Here is an 18,342-nt window from a genome sequence, read left to right on the forward strand (position 1 = left end):
TCTTTCCTTGTGTATGTTCTACAGTGCACTGTGTGTTCTTCAGTGTGTGTGTGTTGATTGCCCAGCGGAGCTGACAGTGACCTCCCTCACTGACTGGATCGAGGCGCAGCTGTGCTTTATTCAGGATACCATTCAACCATCACTCTGTGGCAGTGGGAGTCAACACGAAAGGACAGAAAGGTTTGCAGGGAGAAATTGTCATACTTCTAGCAACATCATAAATCTAAAGAGATTGACATTACTCTGAACAATAGTGCAAACCCCAGACCCCCACCCAGTACTAGTAATGATGCTAATGTACAGTCGTGGCCAAATGTTTTGAGAATGACACAAATATTAATTTCCACAAGGTTTGCTGTTTCAGTGTCTTTAGATATTTTAGTCAGATGTTACTATGGAATACTAAAGTATAATTACAAGCATTTCATAAGTGTCAAAGTCTTTTATTGACAATTACATGAAGTTGATGGAAAAAGTCAATATCTGCAGTGTTGACCCTTCTTTTTCAAGACCTCTGCAATCCGTCCTGGCATGCTGTCAATTAACTTCTGGGCCACATCCTGACTGATGGCAGCCCATTCTTGCATAATCAATGCTTGGAGTTTGTCAGAATCTGTGGGTTTTGTTTGATCACCCCCCCCCCCCCCCCGATGTTTTTCATGGAGAGAAGTCCTCCAAAAGTCTTCGCCTCACTGTGTGTGCAGATGGACTCACACCTGCCTGCTGCCATTCCTGAGCAAACTCTGTACTGGTGGTGCCCCGATTCCGCAGCTGAATCAACTTTAAGAGATGGTCCTGGCGCTTGCTGGACTTTCTTGGGCGCCCTGAAGCCTTCTTCACAACAATTGAACCGCTCTCTTTGAAGTTCTTGATGATACGATAAATGGTTGATTTAGGTGCAATCTTACTGGCAGCAATATCCTTGCCTGTGAAGCCCTTTTTGTGCAAAGCAATGATGACGGCACGTGTTTCCTTGCAGGTAACCATGGCTGACAGAGGAAGAACAATGATTCCAGGCACCAGCCTCCTTTTGAAGCTTCCAGTCTGTTATTCGAACTCAATCAGCATGACAGAGTGATCTCCAGCCTTGTCCTCATCAACACTCACGCCTGTGTTAACGAGAGAATCACTGACATGTCAGCTGGTCCTTTTGTGGCAGGGCTGAAATGCAGTGGAAATGTTTTTTGGGGATTCAGTTTATTTGCATGGCAAAGAGGGACTTTGCAATTAATTGCAATTCATCTGATCACTCTTCATAACATTCTGAAGTATATGCAAATTGCCATCATACAAACTGAGGCAGCAGACTTTGTGAAAATTAATATTTGTGTCATTCTCAAAACTTTTGGCCATGACTGTACAGAACTAAAGTCAGCAAAAAAAGAAACGTCCTCTCACTGTCAACTGCGTTTATTTTCAGCAAACTTAACATGTGTAAATATTTGTATGAACGTAACAAGATTCAACAACTGAGACATAAACTGAACAAGTTCCCCAGACATGTGACTAACAGAAATTGAATAATGTGTCCCTGAACAAAGGGGGGGTCAAAATCAAAAGTAACAGTCAGTATCTGGTGTGGCACCAGCTGCATTAAGTACTGCAGTGCATCTCCTCCTCATGGACTGCACCAGATTTGCCCGTTCTTGCTGTGATATGTTACCACACTCTTCCACCAAGGCACCTGCAAGTTCCCAGACATTTCTGGGGGGAATGGCCCTAGCCCACACCCTCCGATCCAACAGGTCCCAGACATGCTCATTGGGATTAAGATCCAGGCCCTTCGCTGGACATGGCAGAACACTGACATTCCTGTCTTGCAGGAAATCACTCACAGAACGAGCAGTATGGCTCGTGGCATTGTCATGCTGGAGGGTCATGTCAGGATGAGCCTGGAAGGGTACCACATGAGGGAGGAGGATGTCTTCCCTGTAACGCACAGCGTTGAGATTGCCTGCAATGACAACAAGCTCAGTCCGATGATGCTGTGACACACCACCCCAGATCATGAAGGACCCTCCACCTCCAAATCGATCCCACTCCAGAGTACAGGCCTCAGTATAATGCTCATTCCTTCAACGATAAACGTGAATCCGACCATCACCCCTGGTGATACAAAACCGCGACTCGTCAGTGAAGCACACTTTTTGCCAGTCCTGTCTGTTCCAGCAACGGTGGGTTTGTGCCCATAGGCGACGTTGTTGCCGGTGATGTCTGGTGAGGACCTGCCTTACAACAGGCCTACAAGCCCTCAGTCCAGCCTCTCTCAGCCGATTGTGGACAGTCTGAGCACTGATGGAGTGATTGTGCGTTCCTGGTGTAACTCGGGCAGTTGTTGTTGCCATCCTGTACCTGTCCCGCAGGTGTGATGTTCGGATGTACCGATCCTGTGCAGGTGTTGTTACACGTGGTCTGCCACTGCGAGGACAATCAGCTGTCCATCCTGTCTCCCTGTAGTGCTGTCTTAGTCGTCTCACAGTACAGACATTGCAATTTATTGCCCTGGCTGCATCTGCAGTCCTCCTGCCTCCTTGCAGCATGCCTAAGGCACGTTCACGCAGATGAGCAGGGACCCTGGGCATCTTTCTTTTGGTGTTTTTCAGAGTCAGTAGAAAGGCCTCTTTAGTGTCCTAAGTTTTAATAACTGTGACCTTAATTGCCTACCGTCTGTAAGCTGTTAGTGTCTTAATGACCGTTCCACAGGTGCATGTTCATTAATTGTTTATGGTTCATTGAACAAGCATGGGAAACAGTGTTTAAACCCTTTACAATGAAGATCTGTGAAGTTATTTGGATTTTTACAAATTATCTTTGAAAGACGGGGTCCTGAAAAAGGGACGTTTCTTTTTTTGCTGAGTTTACTATACTGACAAATGTCCCCGTCTGGCCATGCTCCCTTTGTGTGAAACTATTGAAAATGGTACAACCAGACTACTTCCCAGATACATGCAATTTCACCCTTGAAGTGGTAAATAATGTTTTGACTTCCCTACCAAACAAAAAGGCAAATGGATCAGATGGTGTCACTTACGAGAGTTTAAAGGCCACAATCCTCCCATGCCCTCATGCTTCAATGCCTGTCTGATTAATGGAAAAGTACCTGACTCATAGACAGGTGCTCTTACCCACAGAATACTCCAAAAATACAATGTTCCAGATCATCCCTCTACATAGAGACATCTCCCTCTTGCCCTCGTCTATGAAGTGTTCATGAAATGCTTGCTCGCCCGCATACTACCGTATGGCTTGTAGATACATTCTCTCTGTAACGAGTGCCCTGAGAGTCGAGAAGCAAGTTCAAGGAGTGAGTGTTTTAATAAATAAATGAAACAGTAAACATGGAACACAAACAACGCACCGACATGAAAACAGAATCAATAACACTTGAGGAATGAAACAAGGGGAGTGACAGATATAGGGAAGGTAATCAACGAGGTGATGGAGTCCAGGTGAGTGTCATGAGGCGCAGGTGTGTGAGACGATGGTGACAGGTGTGTGGGATAATCAGCAGCCTGATTACCTAGAGGCCGGAGAGGCTTGATATGATTGACCAGGCTTGATATGATTGACATTTCCCCTCTGCCTCTGGTCATGAAGCTAGAAGCTGTGAGAGAGGTGGCCCTAGTAAAGATTCAACATCTGCTTACAAATGTGCATATCCCACAGAAGGTTCTGGGGGAAATGAATAACAAAAGTGTTCAAGTGGTGAGAAAGTGGCTATGCTTCAACAAACACACCACACGTGACGTTGTCTTCCTGAGCCAGAGGGGGGTTTCTTGAGTGGATTTACACTGTTACCAGACTGACTCACCTGTTGAACATGCTCAATAGTGACGATGTGACAGTTAGGGAGTTAGCCAGATCCTCCCTCCTTCTGGACCTATAGAGGAAGAAGTTTCCACTGGCCAGGAACACTGAGAACAACTTCCTGGGCTTCAGGAAGAAGGCCAATGGAAAATGTGACACTCGTGCTGCGGAAGTGGAGCTCAGGTGGACACAAACTGATATGCAAACTAAGCCAGTGACTGCCTCTGATGCAGTTGTGGCAGATCCCTGTGTTGTTGTGGAGGCTTCTGTCACCCATGATGGAACATCTCATCCTACATCCAGGACAGATCCCATCCTACATCCAGGACAACACTCCTTGGTTTCAGATGGATGCAGCTACTGCAACACTGGACTGTCCTGAGGCTGCAGGGGAAACTGCTGCTCTGGACTGTACTGACCACGCTGTCTCCCATTCCATGTACCAGAATGCTGCCGTCGGCGAGGACATTCTCACCTCTTAAGACGAGGTTGCAAATTCTACCAACAAAATATAATCTAGCACTCTAGTACCCTGCAAACCATGCCCCATTTTATATTCTACATGAGTCAAATGTAATGGAGTCCATTGCCCATGTTGTGAATGGCTGCTGTTCATAAAAGGATTTGTACATTGCTAGACATGACCACCTTGTCGATAGCCAGCGAGGTGAAACAAGTAGTCTCACCAACAGCACACATGCATAAACATTCTTGTGTAAGGGGAAGCTGGTTTGATGATGATGATGGGGATGTGTTTTCCTGTGTGCCATATACGCCAGATATTGTTGTTGTGTGGGAAGGCCAGGGGGAGGAGCTCCTTCTGGAAGTGGGCTGCTCATTGGACGGCTACATGGTGCAGTCCTTTGCCTAGAATCTGCTTAAATACCAGCTCCTCGTGGTGCTTGGACAGTCTCGGGTGTAGGTGCAAGCTGGTGGCTCTGATATTTGCCATTCTCGCCCACATACACAGGCTTGCAGTGCGTGGCCTCCAGATTGCGGGCCTGACAAAAACTAGAGCAAAGCAATTGGCTACGTACTGCTCTGTTTCAGCTGTCGTGGGCAGCCTAGCTGTTACCCTTGAGTGCCATGCATACAAGGTCCTTTGAAATGTTTGGATCTTTTTTTTGTAAATTTGATTGGTGGATTCAAATAAAGTATGAAGTGTTTGTGTGTGTGTGTGTGTGTGTGTGTGTGTGTGTGTGTGTGTGTGTGTGTGTGTGTGTGTGTGTGTGTGTGTGTGTGTGTGTGTGTATTACTTCTGTCCTCTGCTGGAACAAGCAGGGGTGCTGTGTGAGAGTGTGAGCAGTGGTTTCCCACGTGGTCTCCTGGCTGTGTGCGACAGGTGATCAGTGACAAAGCTTTAATTGTTCCTTTGCTGACTTACATGTTGTAGGGAAGCAGGAAGCATACATCACACTGTATCTCACCACAGCACTACAGCCACTGACCAGTCCAAGCCCCTGTCCCACACAGCACGAACCATTAACTATTCTATATTTATGTAATTACCCAAACTGTCTGGCCAGCGCTCAGGCCTCATCCTTATGGGTATACTCTGCCTCTCTGGACATTACCAAGCACTGGAGAAACCTTGAAGTAGGACGTGTACAAAGCCAGGGCTGTTTGTTCAGCACAGCATGTAGGAAAATGATGACTCCCATTCACTATCCACTTCTAAAGAGCCAACAGGTACAGATCAATATAGTGAAGGCATTCATCAGTCCTGATATTCCAATGGAACAGCTCTTATGATGCCAGAATGAGTCCCCCAGTCCCCCAGCCTGAGAGTACGCAAGGTGTGTTTACCAATAGAATTAGGACAGAAATGGATTGTAGGCCACAGTGAGAATACTTTAATATTCATAAGATGTTAATTATGCATGCCTGTGTAATGGTAGTAAACAGTCTATATCTGTGTTTACAGAGGTTGTGTTGGTTGGCTGGTCGGAGACGTCTGAGGATGTCGGATTGATGGAGGCCTATTCCTTGGACTGTTGTGTAGTGAGACTTGATCGTGAGGAAATCGTGACTTCAGTAACCCTCACACACTGTAAAACTCTCTCAGCTGCTCTTCAATCCAAGATGGCGTAGCAGTCAGACGTCTTTGTCCTTCGTCTTGTCGTGTCCCATGTATATATATATATATTTACATCTTTTCTTCGCATATCCTTTTATATATTTTTTTAAAAACTCAACCTCAAAACATTCTCCTGCAACCCACCTCACCAATTTAAAAAAAAAAGTATTATTTACCTCAAATCTGAAATCCACAACAGAAGCTAGCCAGAGGTTAGCCAGAGTTTGGCCAGTTCACTAGCTAACGTTGGAGTTCAGCTTGCCACGGTTGGCGGTCATCAGCTATCACTTAGCTCGAAAAGCTATCACCAGTTTTGTACAGCGCGACTCAGACCAGAGCATACTGGACCTAGTTTCTCTCCATAACCCTGGATTTCTACCGCAGGCTCTGGACATTTACACCTGGATCTTGCAGCTGCTACCCGAGTGACTATTGGCTAATGTCGGTCCCGGAGCTAACATCAATTATTCCGGAGCTAGCCAGCTGAAGAGTTCCATCAGCCACTCCTGGGCTACAATCACCTATCCGGACCCGTTTTACTGCCGATGCGGAGCCCCATCGGGCCTTCACGACTGGACTACCGACGTTATCTGCCCGAGGGAGTTATCCAACTGGCCCCTCCGTCGCGACGTAACCTGAACGCCCATCTGCGGCCCGCTAATCGTTAGCTGTCTTATCGGCTGCTATCTGAATAGGTCTATCGGACAATTTTCTTGGGCCACTATAAGTATAACTATTTTGCCAATTGGACTGGTCCCCCCTTCCACACGGAACCCCACTAATCTACAGACGGAAACGCACGAGATGGCTAAAAACAGACCTCCCTCCATCTTCTGCCAGCTTGCTACATATGGACCGGCTAGCTGTCTGAATCTCACGGGACCCTTATGATCACTCGGCTAAGCATGCCTCTCCTTAATGTCAATATGCCTTGTCCATTGCTGATCTGGTTAGTGTTTATTGGCTTATTTCACTGTAGAGCCTCTTGCCCTGCTCATTATACCTTATCCAACCTTTCAGTTCCACCACCCACATATGCTATGAAATCTTCTGGTTTCAATTATGTTTCTAGAGACAATATCTCTCTCATCATCACTCAATGCCTAGGTTTACCTCCACTGTATTCACATCCTACCATACCTTTGTCTGTACATTATACCTTGAAGCTATTTTATCGCCCCCAGAAACCTGCACCTTTTACTCTCTATTCTGGACGTCATAGACGACCAATTCTCATAGCTTTTAGCCGTACCCTTATCCTACTCCTCCTCTGTTCCTCTGGTGATGTAGAGGTGAATCCAGGCCCTGCAGTGCCTAGCTCCATTCCTATTCCCCAGGCGCTCTCTTTTGATGACTTCTGTAACCGTAATAGCCTTGGTTTCATGCATGTTAACATTAGAAGCCTTCTCCCTAAGTTTGTTTTATTCACTGCTTTAGCACGCTTTGCCAACCCGGATGTCCTAGCCGTGTCTGAATCCTGGCTTAGGAAGTCCACCAAAAACTCTGAAATCTTCATCCCTAACTACATCATTTTCAGACAAGATAGAACGGCCAAAGGGGGCGGTGTTGCAATCTACTGCAGAGATAGCCTGCAGAGTTCTGTCCTACTATCCAGGTCTGTAACCAAACAATTTGAACTTCTACTTTTAAAAATCCATCTCTCTAAAAACAAGTCTCTCACCGTTGCCGTCTGCTATAGACCACCCTCTGCCCCTAGCTGTGCTCTGGACACCATATGTGAACTGATTGCCCCCCATCTATCTTCAGAGCTCGTGCTGCTAGGTGACCTAAACTGGGACATGCTTAACACCCCAGCCATCCTACAATCTAAGCTTGATGCCCTCAATCTCACACAAATTATCAATGAACCTACCAGGTACCACCCCAAAGCCGTAAACACGGGCACCCTCATAGATATCATCCTAACCAACTTGCCCTCTAAATACACCTCTGCTGTTTTCAACCAAGATCTCAGCGATCACTGCCTCATTGCCTGCATCCGTAATGGGTCAGCGGTCAAACGACCTCCACTCATCACTGTCAAACGCTCCCTGAAACATTTCAGCGAGCAAGCCTTTCTAATCGACCTGGCCCGGGTATCCTGGAAGGATATTGACCTCATCCCGTCAGTAGAGGATGCCTGGTTATATTTTTTATATGCCTTCCTCACCATCTTAAATAAGCATGCCCCCTTCAAGAAATTTAGAACCAGGAACAGATATAGCCCTTGGTTCTCTCCAGACCTGACTGCTCTTAACCAACACAAAAACATCCTGTGGCGTTCTGCATTAGCATCGAACAGCCTCCGTGATATGCAACTTTTCACGGAAGTTAGAAACCAATATACACAGGCAGTTAGAAAAGCCAAGGCTCGCTTTTTCAAGCAGAAATTTGCTTCCTGCAACACAAACTCAAAAAAGTTCTGGGACACTGTAAAGTCCATGGAGAATAAGAACACCTCCTCCCAGCTGCCCACTGCACTGAGGATAGGAAACTCTGTCACCTCCGATAAATCCACTATAATTGAGAATTTCAATAAGCATTTTTCTATGGCTGGCCATGCTTTCCACCCGGCTACCCCTACCGCGGTCAACAGCACTGCACCCCCCACAGCTACTCGCCCAAGCCTTCCCCATTTCTCCTTCTCCCAAATCCAGTCAGCTGATGGGGGGTGCAGATGTTCTGAAAGAGCTGCAAAATCTGGACCCCTACAAATCAGCCGGGCTAGACAATCTGGCCCCTTTCTTTCAAAAATTATCTGCCAAAATTGTTGCAACCCCTATAACTAGCCTGTTCAACCTCTCTTTCGTGTCGTCTGAGATTCCAAAAGATTGGAAAGCCGCTGCTGTCATCCCCCTCTTCAAAGGAGGAGACACTCTTGACCCAAACTGCTACAGACCTATATCTATCCTACCCTGCCTTTCTAAGGTCTTCGAATGTGTTAACAACCCTCCAGACGAGCTTCAATGCCATACAACTCTCCTTCCGCAGCCTCCAACTGCTCTTAAATACAAGTAAAACTAAATGCATGCTCTTCAACCGATCGCTGCCCGCACCTGCCCGCCCGTCCAGCATCACTACTCTGGACGGTTCTTACTTAGAATATGTGGACAACTACAAATACCTTGGTGTCTGGTTAGACTGTAAGCTCTCCTTCCAGACTCACATCAAACATCTCCAATCCAAAGTTAAATCTAGAATTGGCTTCCTATTTCGCAACAAAGCATCCTTCACTCATGCTGCCAAACATACCCTCGTAAAACTGACCATCCTACCGATCCTTGACTTCGGCGATGTCATTTACAAAATAGCCTCCAATACCCTACTCAATAAACTGGATGCAGTCTATCACAGTGCCATCCGTTTTGTCACCAAAGCCCCATATACTACCCACCACTGCGACCTGTATGCTCTCGTTGGCTGGCCCTCGCTTCATACTCGTCGCCAAACCCACTGGCTCCAGGTCATCTACAAGACCCTGCTAGGTAGTCCCCCCTTATCTCAGCTCACTGGTCACCATAGCAGCACCCACCTGTAGCATGCGCTCCAGCAGGTATATCTCTCTGGTCACCCCCAAAGCCAATTCCTCCTTTGGCCGTCTCTCCTTCCAGTTCTCTGCTGCCAATGACTGGAACGAACTACAAAAATCTCTGAAACTGGAAACACTTATCTCCCTCACTAGCTTTAAGCACCAGCTGTCAGAGCAGTTCACAGATCACTGCACCTGTGCATAGCCCATCTATAATTTAGCCCAAACAACTACCTCTTCCCCTACTGTATTTATTTATTTATTTATTTTGCTCCTTTGCACCCCATTATTTATATTTCTACTTTGCACTTTCTTCCACTACAAATCTACCATTCCAGTGTTTTACATGCTATATTGTATTTACTTTGCCACCATCGCCTTTTTTGCCTTTACCTCCCTTATCTCACCTGATTTGCTCACATTGTATATAGACTTATTTTTCTACTGTATTATTGACTGTATGTTTGTTTTACTCCATGTGTAACTCTGTGTTGTTGTATGTGTCGAACTGCTTTGCTTTATCTTGGCCAGGTCGCAATTGTAAATGAGAACTTGTTCTCAACTTGCCTACCTGGTTAATTTGCCCTAACAAAAAATGTATCAACCCCTACCAAAAATGTCCATTAATTATTATCCACTGATCCATGATCATTTTCCTGCTGTAGCAAACTGGCTCAAATTAAGATACTCAATTTTAAAATCCTCCCTGGTTAGCATCACCAGAGAATTAATTATGGCTACATTTAAAATGATTGATAATTTTCATGAATTAATGACAAAAAATATAAATAGATTAATAAGGAATAAGGGCTGAGTCTCGCCAGAGAGGCAGCCAGCCGCGCCGATGCCTTGTATCACTTTCACATTTGTTTTTTTCCCCTTTCACATCTTTTACTGAGAGTTGCCAGTGGAGAGAAACTCGCCCAGACCCTCATGCACCTGCACGTGCACATGCAAACACACACACATACACACACACACGCAGGGCCTGGCTAGTGTTAAGAGAAAGCACCTCTAACCAGGATATGTCTCCAGTGGTTTAACTGGATGTCCTCTGGATTTAACCCTTGAGATCACCCCCCCATCTCTAGTTTAATGGCTCAATATTTTCTAGTGTACTAAACATTAGGAACACCTTCCTGATATTGAGTTGCACCTTCTGTTGCCCTCAGAACAGCCTCAATTCGTTGGGCCATCGACTCTACAAGGTGTCGAAAGCGTTCCACAGGGATGCTGGCCCATGTTGACTCCAATGCTTCCTACAGTTGTGTCAAATTGCCTGGATGTCATTTGGGTGGTGGACCATTTTTGATACACACGGAAAACAGTTGAGCATGAAACACCCAGCACCTACTATCATACCCCGTTCAAAGGCACGTTAATATATTTTGTCTTGCCAATTCACCCTCTGAATGGCACACATACACAATCCATGTCTCAATTGCCTCAAGGTTTAAAAATCCTTCATTAACCTGTCTCCTCCCCTTCATCTACACTGATTGAAGTGGATTTAACAAGTGACATCAATAAGGGATCACAACTCTCACCTGGATTCACCTGGTCAGTCTGCGTCTTAGAAAGATTTTTTCTACGCTCAGTGTAGTTGTCTATGTAATGTGATTAACAGCAGACTGGGTTCAATTTTGTTTAATCACAGGCTTGTCTGGAGTCAACAGAAAGGATTGACAGGGAGTGTCCCTCAGATATCAGCAGAGTGATTGAGGTCTTCAGTCCAATCAGTCTGAATCTCCAGTGGCCCAGGGAGGAAGGAGTTCAGGCTCCCCTAGCCGAGGAGGGACCAACCAGGCAAGAAATTGCATGTTCAGGCCCCTGAACCAACTGCCACCAGCTCCATCCAACCACTGACTAAACAAATCCTCATCTAAAATTAAAGCCCATCAAAAAGCAATTATTTGACAGAGTTTAAGATGACAGTTGACTAGACAAATTGCATTTTTTGTGTATTTACTGCAACTTTAAAATTAAGCATTACCTGCCATGAGGTCATCAATAATGGAATGCATAACTTATGAGTGAAGGAGTTCTGGAGGTAATTATGTTGGGCCAAATGGATTTCTGCAGCAAAACTAAAGTGTGATATTTATTGATAGGGACTCTCCTGATTGCATGGGGGAAATCACTGAGTCAAGCAGTGTCCATAGACTGGTGATTTGTCCCTCAAAATTCACAGTTATTAGGATAAAGTCTGAGGAAAGCCCATAAGAGTTCTTCAAGGGGGAAGTTCAGATTTTGAATGACCATTTGATCACAGTTGACCTGACCATGAACACCTGACCATGAACACCTGACTGAATACAATGAATTAAGTTTAGTCGCGCTGAGGTTGGCAGGTCAGAGGAAAATCCCTTGTTAGTCTGGGAACCGACCTGACCTGTGTGGTGTTAGCTGAAGCAAACGCACAAGAAACTTCTAAGGAGCCATGAAGGAATTCACTAGACTAGACCAGGGTGAAGTGCAGAGAGAGGGAGAGGGAGAGAGGGAGAGAGGGGGAGAGAGAGAGAGAGAGAGAGAGAGAGAGAGAGAGAGAGAGAGAGAGAGAGAGAGAGAGAGAGAGAGAGAAGGAGGGGGAGGGAGGAGTGGGAGCATTAACATTTCTAATTGGCTCTGCTGTTTCCATCAGTCACCAGTAAAGGGAGGTGGTGTGGACATCGGGTTGATTTTGATATTTTTATCTGGGATTTAATTTCCTCCCTTTTCATATTTTATCAAAAGCTTCCCCTGCTTCCTAAATCTCCTCCCTCCTCCTCCCCTCCTATCTCCCTGCTCCCCTGCGCCTGCTATCCATCGTGCGATCTGACTTTAATATGCTTTAGCGAGGAATATAAGACATTCATCACGCTGGCGAGGCCCAGGCACTGCCATGCGACACATTTCATAGGCCAGTAAGAGGCGGCGGAGGCCAGCTGTAGCGCCGCTAATACTGCCATTTATTCCGACAGGCAGAGCCGGATACATCCGTCACTCCCAGCTGTCTCACCAGACACCCCCGGCCACGCCTTTTGTGGAGCCATGAGCCGCTCCTTAGTAAACATTGTTTTGTCTCTTGATTGGCCTTTTGTATGGGAGAAAGGGAAGGGAAGAGGATAGGGCGAGGGGTAGAGGGAAAGAGTAGAGAGAGAGAGAAAAAAAGACAGACAGACAAACCGACACAGACAGAGAGTATGTCTGTAAGTCAAGGTGCACTTTGTGAATAGATACAGAGATACAGTAGTTATATACAAAGTACAGTAAGATTTAAAAATGAAACCCCTCAAGGTTTTACCATCAGGATCCTCCTGGGAAATCAGGGCTGGACTCACCTATAGGGTTTTTTAGCAGTATGACAGTATGGGACCTCAATATTCCAGGAATAATAAGTCACTAATACTTAAAAGTGCTAAAGCATAGATTTCAACGTCTGGAATTAGCATGCATAGTTATGTAAGTCACAGTGCTAATTAGCCATTTTTAATAAATGAAAGACACTATTATGACTGATAAATACTATACCATATAATTACAGTACAATGAATACAATAAATACAACTATGGGTTCAGTTCTTTAAACTCATTCCATATACTTCCCTATAATTAATTGTGTGTAGTTCACTATAACCCCAACACTCTCTCAATCTCTCAACTAATCCTTAATGAAATACAGTAAATTGTGCTGAGCAAAGCCAGCTGTAGCTAATTGTGGTGACATGGTTGTCTTGCTAGTTCTTGTAAAGTCACTCAACGGGTCTTTAAGTCTGACTAAAGACCTGACCGTCAGCAGTTTAATTTTACTCAACCCTTCCCCCTCCTCATACTCATACTCACGCACTTCCTTCAGCTGTCAAATGAATCTCACTCGCTGCTCACTATATAACCCTGACCTCCATTACTATTGATGATGGGAGCGCCATGTTTAATCCCTCCTGTCATTTCACAGTCATGCTAATAGTAAAGTACAGCAAACCAACCAGACTAAGGGGAAACCACTGTACCTTTTGAATGCATAGCTGCACTTAACCTAGTCCATTTCTCCTGTCAGAACACCTGGCTAGCACACAGCCTCTTAACTTGGGCTCCTCTACCTTCTCAGTCTCATTTGAACTCCTGGTCTATATTTCATCCTATCTTTCCTCTTCTCCTCCCATCTCAGAGTAGAAAAATGTATCGCAACGTTTCTAGTTACTTGTGTCTTTACAACAGTGGTCACCAACCCTTGCACTGGAGAGCTGCATGTTTTGTTCTAGCCCAGCTCAATAGGCCACTGCTTCAAGTAATTGCTCTTTGGGCTGTCTCTCCATCTGGATCTCCCCATGGTTTCTCTATGGATCTCCCCATGGTTTCTCTATGGATCTCCCCATGGTTTCTCTATGGATCTCCCCATGGTTTCTCTATGGATCTCCCCATGGTTTCTCTATGGATCTCCCCATGGTTTCTCTGGATCTCCCCATGGTTTCTCTGGATCTCCCCATGGTTTCTCTATGGATCTCCCCATGGTTTCTCTATGGATCTCCCCATGGTTTCTCTGGATCTCCCCATGGTTTCTCTATGGATCTCCCCATGGTTTCTCTGGATCTCCCCATGGTTTCTCTGGATCTCCCCATCTCCCCATGACTTGAGTTACCACCCAGCTGCTTCTACACGTTAATGAATGTCTGGTGGTGTTGAGGGTCTGCCCTGTTGTGATTTAGTGGGTCTCTGTAATAACTGAAATAGTGCCTGGGGCTGAGCGGAGTGGAAACGTAATCCAATAGGACCTCCATCACTATTAGGGTTATTGATATGGCATTGAGAGCAGGGACGGGGCTACCCTGTGGCCCACCCCACTGCTCCACACACTGATTTACTCTTACTGTCGTTGAACCAGAGCAAACAATAGCTTAAGGGAAGGGAAGGGGAGCCCCCACACATATTACTCACAAAGATACATATGGCTGGTGTATGGCAACCCCCAACACAGACAAGGCTTCTCTTCTCTCCTTCTCTTTACTCTCCTTTCACTCAACCTCAAAGCCATCTATTCCATTATTTCCATCATGGTGGAATGATGCCTGGTCACTGACTTTTCAATGGGATGCAATTTTCATACTGAAAGAGAAATACAGTCGAACATGTTGGCACAACATCCTCTCACCTGGGTAAGTGATTTCAATTACGAACCCATCACTTTGATATTCATGCACCAGCTTATAGACAGTACGCGTGCAATACTGCATCCCAGGTACACTGTCTGGGGCCTCTGCCAAAAGATAATGGCCGTGGCTGACTCTCCCAGACAACTTATGAAGCCATTTGTGTCTGGTTAAGACAGGAAGTTGTATTTACAGCCCGGCTCCTTTTGTACTTTTACAGAAATCATCTCTGTCTCCCTCCTGACAAAGGCAGATATGACTGGCCACTAAATCTTCTGAAAAATGGCCGCCCTAAACAGCACCAACAGAGACACAAGGGGAAGGAGACACTCAGATGGATGAAAACAGGATTTGTTCTCCTTTCTCACAGCAGAATCATGGATCCTCGTAAAGAATCCACCCTCACAATTGAAGGACTGTGTGTGTGTGTGTGTGTGTGTGTGTGTGTGTGTGTGTGTGTGTGTGTGTGTGTGTGTGTGTGTGTGTGTGTGTGTGTGTGTGTGTCTGTGTCTGTGTGTGTGTGTGTCTGTGTCTGTGTGTGTGTGTGTGTGTGCGGGAGAGAGAGAGAGAGAGAGATTGCGCCCAAGCTTGGCTGTTCTCCTCCTCTGCGCCTGATGCTAATGTGCGGGCTGTGAGTTACGGCATGTCCACCCTCCCCCCCGGTCCCCCTCGTCTCTCCGCCGAGATGGCAGGGACAGAGAGGAGACTGGTCAGTGCACAGTCCTAACACATTAGTGCTGAGCAGGCGTGCCGATGTCACACACTCTCCTAGACCCTGATCTCTAATGCAAAACAAAGAATGTGAATCTAAAATGGCCTATCTATTCGATAAGTGGTAGATATATTCATGACAGATGGTTTTCCCACCCATCTGATATCGCTGGCTTATCTTATAGGAGAGGAGAGGAGAGGAGAGGTATGAAAATGAGATAAGGTTATTATTTGACAGGGGATTTGATGAGGACAAAAAGTAGCTAAGCTGGAAAGTCCTGGAGAGCATCACTCACTCAAGCAATAACAAGATCGTCTTTATGAAAAGATGAGAATGAGGAGATGAGGAAGATAACTTTTAAGAACAAGTCATTGTAACAAAAAGCAATATCACCAAACAAAACTGAGGAAGTTGCAGAGGAATGTCCATTATCAGCATTTTTAGACCAAGATAATGCCACTACTGTCCTGCATGTTGAAGTAATAAAAGATGAATGTGATTTAACCTTGAAAGTGTTACAGAACACCAGTTAGACCATGGGCTTAATGAGACTGAATCTGGAGACTCGGGATAATGAGAAACCCAGTGAGAGGGATGAAGAATGACTGTGTTAGTCTCACAAGCCCAGACAGACAAATCAACTACCAGTCCCACTGTGCCTGCTCTCTGGTGTACAGCACACTGCCTTGTTACTATACTCTGACCGTACACAGTCACGGACACAGCCACCACCGCACACGGCAGCTCTCACACACACACACGCTCTCTCTCTCTTTCTCTCCCTGGCCTCTAGACCGTTCAGAGAAGTATGGTCCACTCGAGACAAATAGACGGATCTTTGGTTGTGTGGTCACCAAAAGCTTAATGAGCACCTTCCTGATTCGGAGGCTCTTTTCCAGAGTGAACATTTTAACAACATGATGACACCTGAGAAACATGCTCCTGGTTTTTACCTGAGGGGTTGAGCTTTCTCCTCACTGGCTTGCTCACCTCTGGCACTTCGTCTATTACAAACAGAGGGATAAAGGAGGGGGTGTTGCTGGATAGGGAGAAGGGTGCTGGGGGAACTCAATTTCAGCCAACTTAATAGAGCATCAGAAAAGGAGGAAGAGAGGGAGATTAAATTAATAGAATAATTGTATTTTTATTAAAAAGATATTTAACCTTTATTTAAGAATGACAGGCATGAAAAACTTAAACTTCACAGGTGGGCAAGTGTCAGAGATGGCCATTTGCCTGACTATAACCATGAATACTGAATATATCACGTAAAATAATATAGCTTCGCTGACAAGTGGTAGTGAATTGAATACTATAGTCAACTGACTTGAGGAATTACTTTCCAGTCATCTTCCATTAAATGCATTCCAATTGATTTGGTGTCCCTCAACTAGGGAAGATAACTGATGAAAAGTGGATATCGAAAGTACACTGAGTATACAAAACATTAAGAACACCTGCTCTTTCCATGACATAGACTGAACAGGTGAATCCAGGTGAAAGCTATGATCCCTTATTGATGTCACTTGTTAAATCCACTTCAATCAGTGAAAATGAAGGGAAGGAGACAGGTTAAATAATTATTTTTAAGCCTTGAGACAATTGAGACATGGATTGTGTTTGTGCTATTCAGAAGCTGAATGGGCAAGAAAAACATTCTAAGTACGTTTGAACGGGGTGAGGTAGTAGGTGCCAGGTGCACTGGTTTGTGTCAAGAACTGCAACGCTGCTGGGTTTCACGCTCAACAGTTTCCCTTGTGTATCAACAATGGTCCACCACCCATAGGACATCCAGCCAACTTGCAGGCCAGTCAAGTTCTTCCACAACGATCTAGACAAACCATTTCTTTATGGACCTCACTTTGTGCATGGGGGCATTGTCATGGTGAAACAGGAAAGGGCCTTCCCCAAACTATTGCCACAAAGTTGGAAGCACAGAATCGTCTAGAATGTCATTGTATGCTGTAGTATTAAGATTTCCCTTCACTGGAGCTAAGGGACCTAGCCCAAACTATGAAAAACAGCCCCAGACCATTATTCCTTCTCCACCAAACTTAACAGTTGGCACTATTCATTGGGGCAGGTAGCATTCTCCAAGCATCCGCCAAACCCAGATTCGTCCGTCAGACTGCCAGATGGTGAAGAGTGATTCATCACTCCAGAGAATGCATTTCCACTGCTCCAAAGTCCAATGGCGGTGAGCTTTACACCACTGCAGCTGACGCTTGGCATTGGGCATCTTAGACTTGTGTGTGGCTGCTCAGCCATGGAAACCCTGTGGCTCAGTTGGTAGAGCATGGGGTTTGCAACGCCAGCATGGTGTGTGCAACGCCAGGGTTGTGGGTTCGATTCCCATGGGGGGCCAGTAGTGGATAAGAGCGTCTGCTAAATGACTAAAATGTTTTTAAAAAATTAAGCTCCCGACAAACAGTTCTTGTGCTGATGTTGCTTCCAGAGGCAGTTTGGAAGTCGGTTGAGAGTGTTGCAACCGAGGACAGACTAATTTTACGCGCTACAGCACTCGGCAGTCCCGTTCTGTGAGCTTGTGTGGCCTACCACTTTGCTAGTGAGCCGTTGTTGCTCCTAGATGTTTCCACTTCATAATAACAGCACTTACAGTTGACAGGGGCAGCTCTAGCAGGGCAGAAATGTTACAAACTGACTTGTTGGAAAGGTGGCAACCTATGATGGTACCACGTTGAAGGTCGCTGAGCTCTTCAGTAAGGCCATTCTACTGCCAATGTTTGTATATGAAGTTTGCATGGCTGCGTGCTCGATTTTATACACCTATCAGCAACGGGTGTGGCTGAAATATCAGAATCCACTACTTTGAAGGCGTGTCCACATACTTTTGTATGCAGTGCATCCGGAAAGTATTCAGACCCCTTGGCTTTTTCCACGTTGTTACCTTACAGCCTTATTCTAAATTGGATTAAATAAATGTTCCTCATCAATCTGCACACAATACCCCATTATTACAAAGCGAAACCAGGTTTTTAGAATTTTTTGCAAATGTATTGAAAATAAAAAACAGAAATACCTTACTTACATAAGTATTCAGACCCTTTACTCAGTACTTTGTTGAAGCATC

The sequence above is a fragment of the Salmo salar genome, chromosome 10 (genome assembly GCF_965601325.2).
Source record: "Salmo salar chromosome 10, fSalSal1, whole genome shotgun sequence".
Classification (NCBI taxonomy): Eukaryota; Metazoa; Chordata; class Actinopteri; order Salmoniformes; family Salmonidae; genus Salmo; species Salmo salar.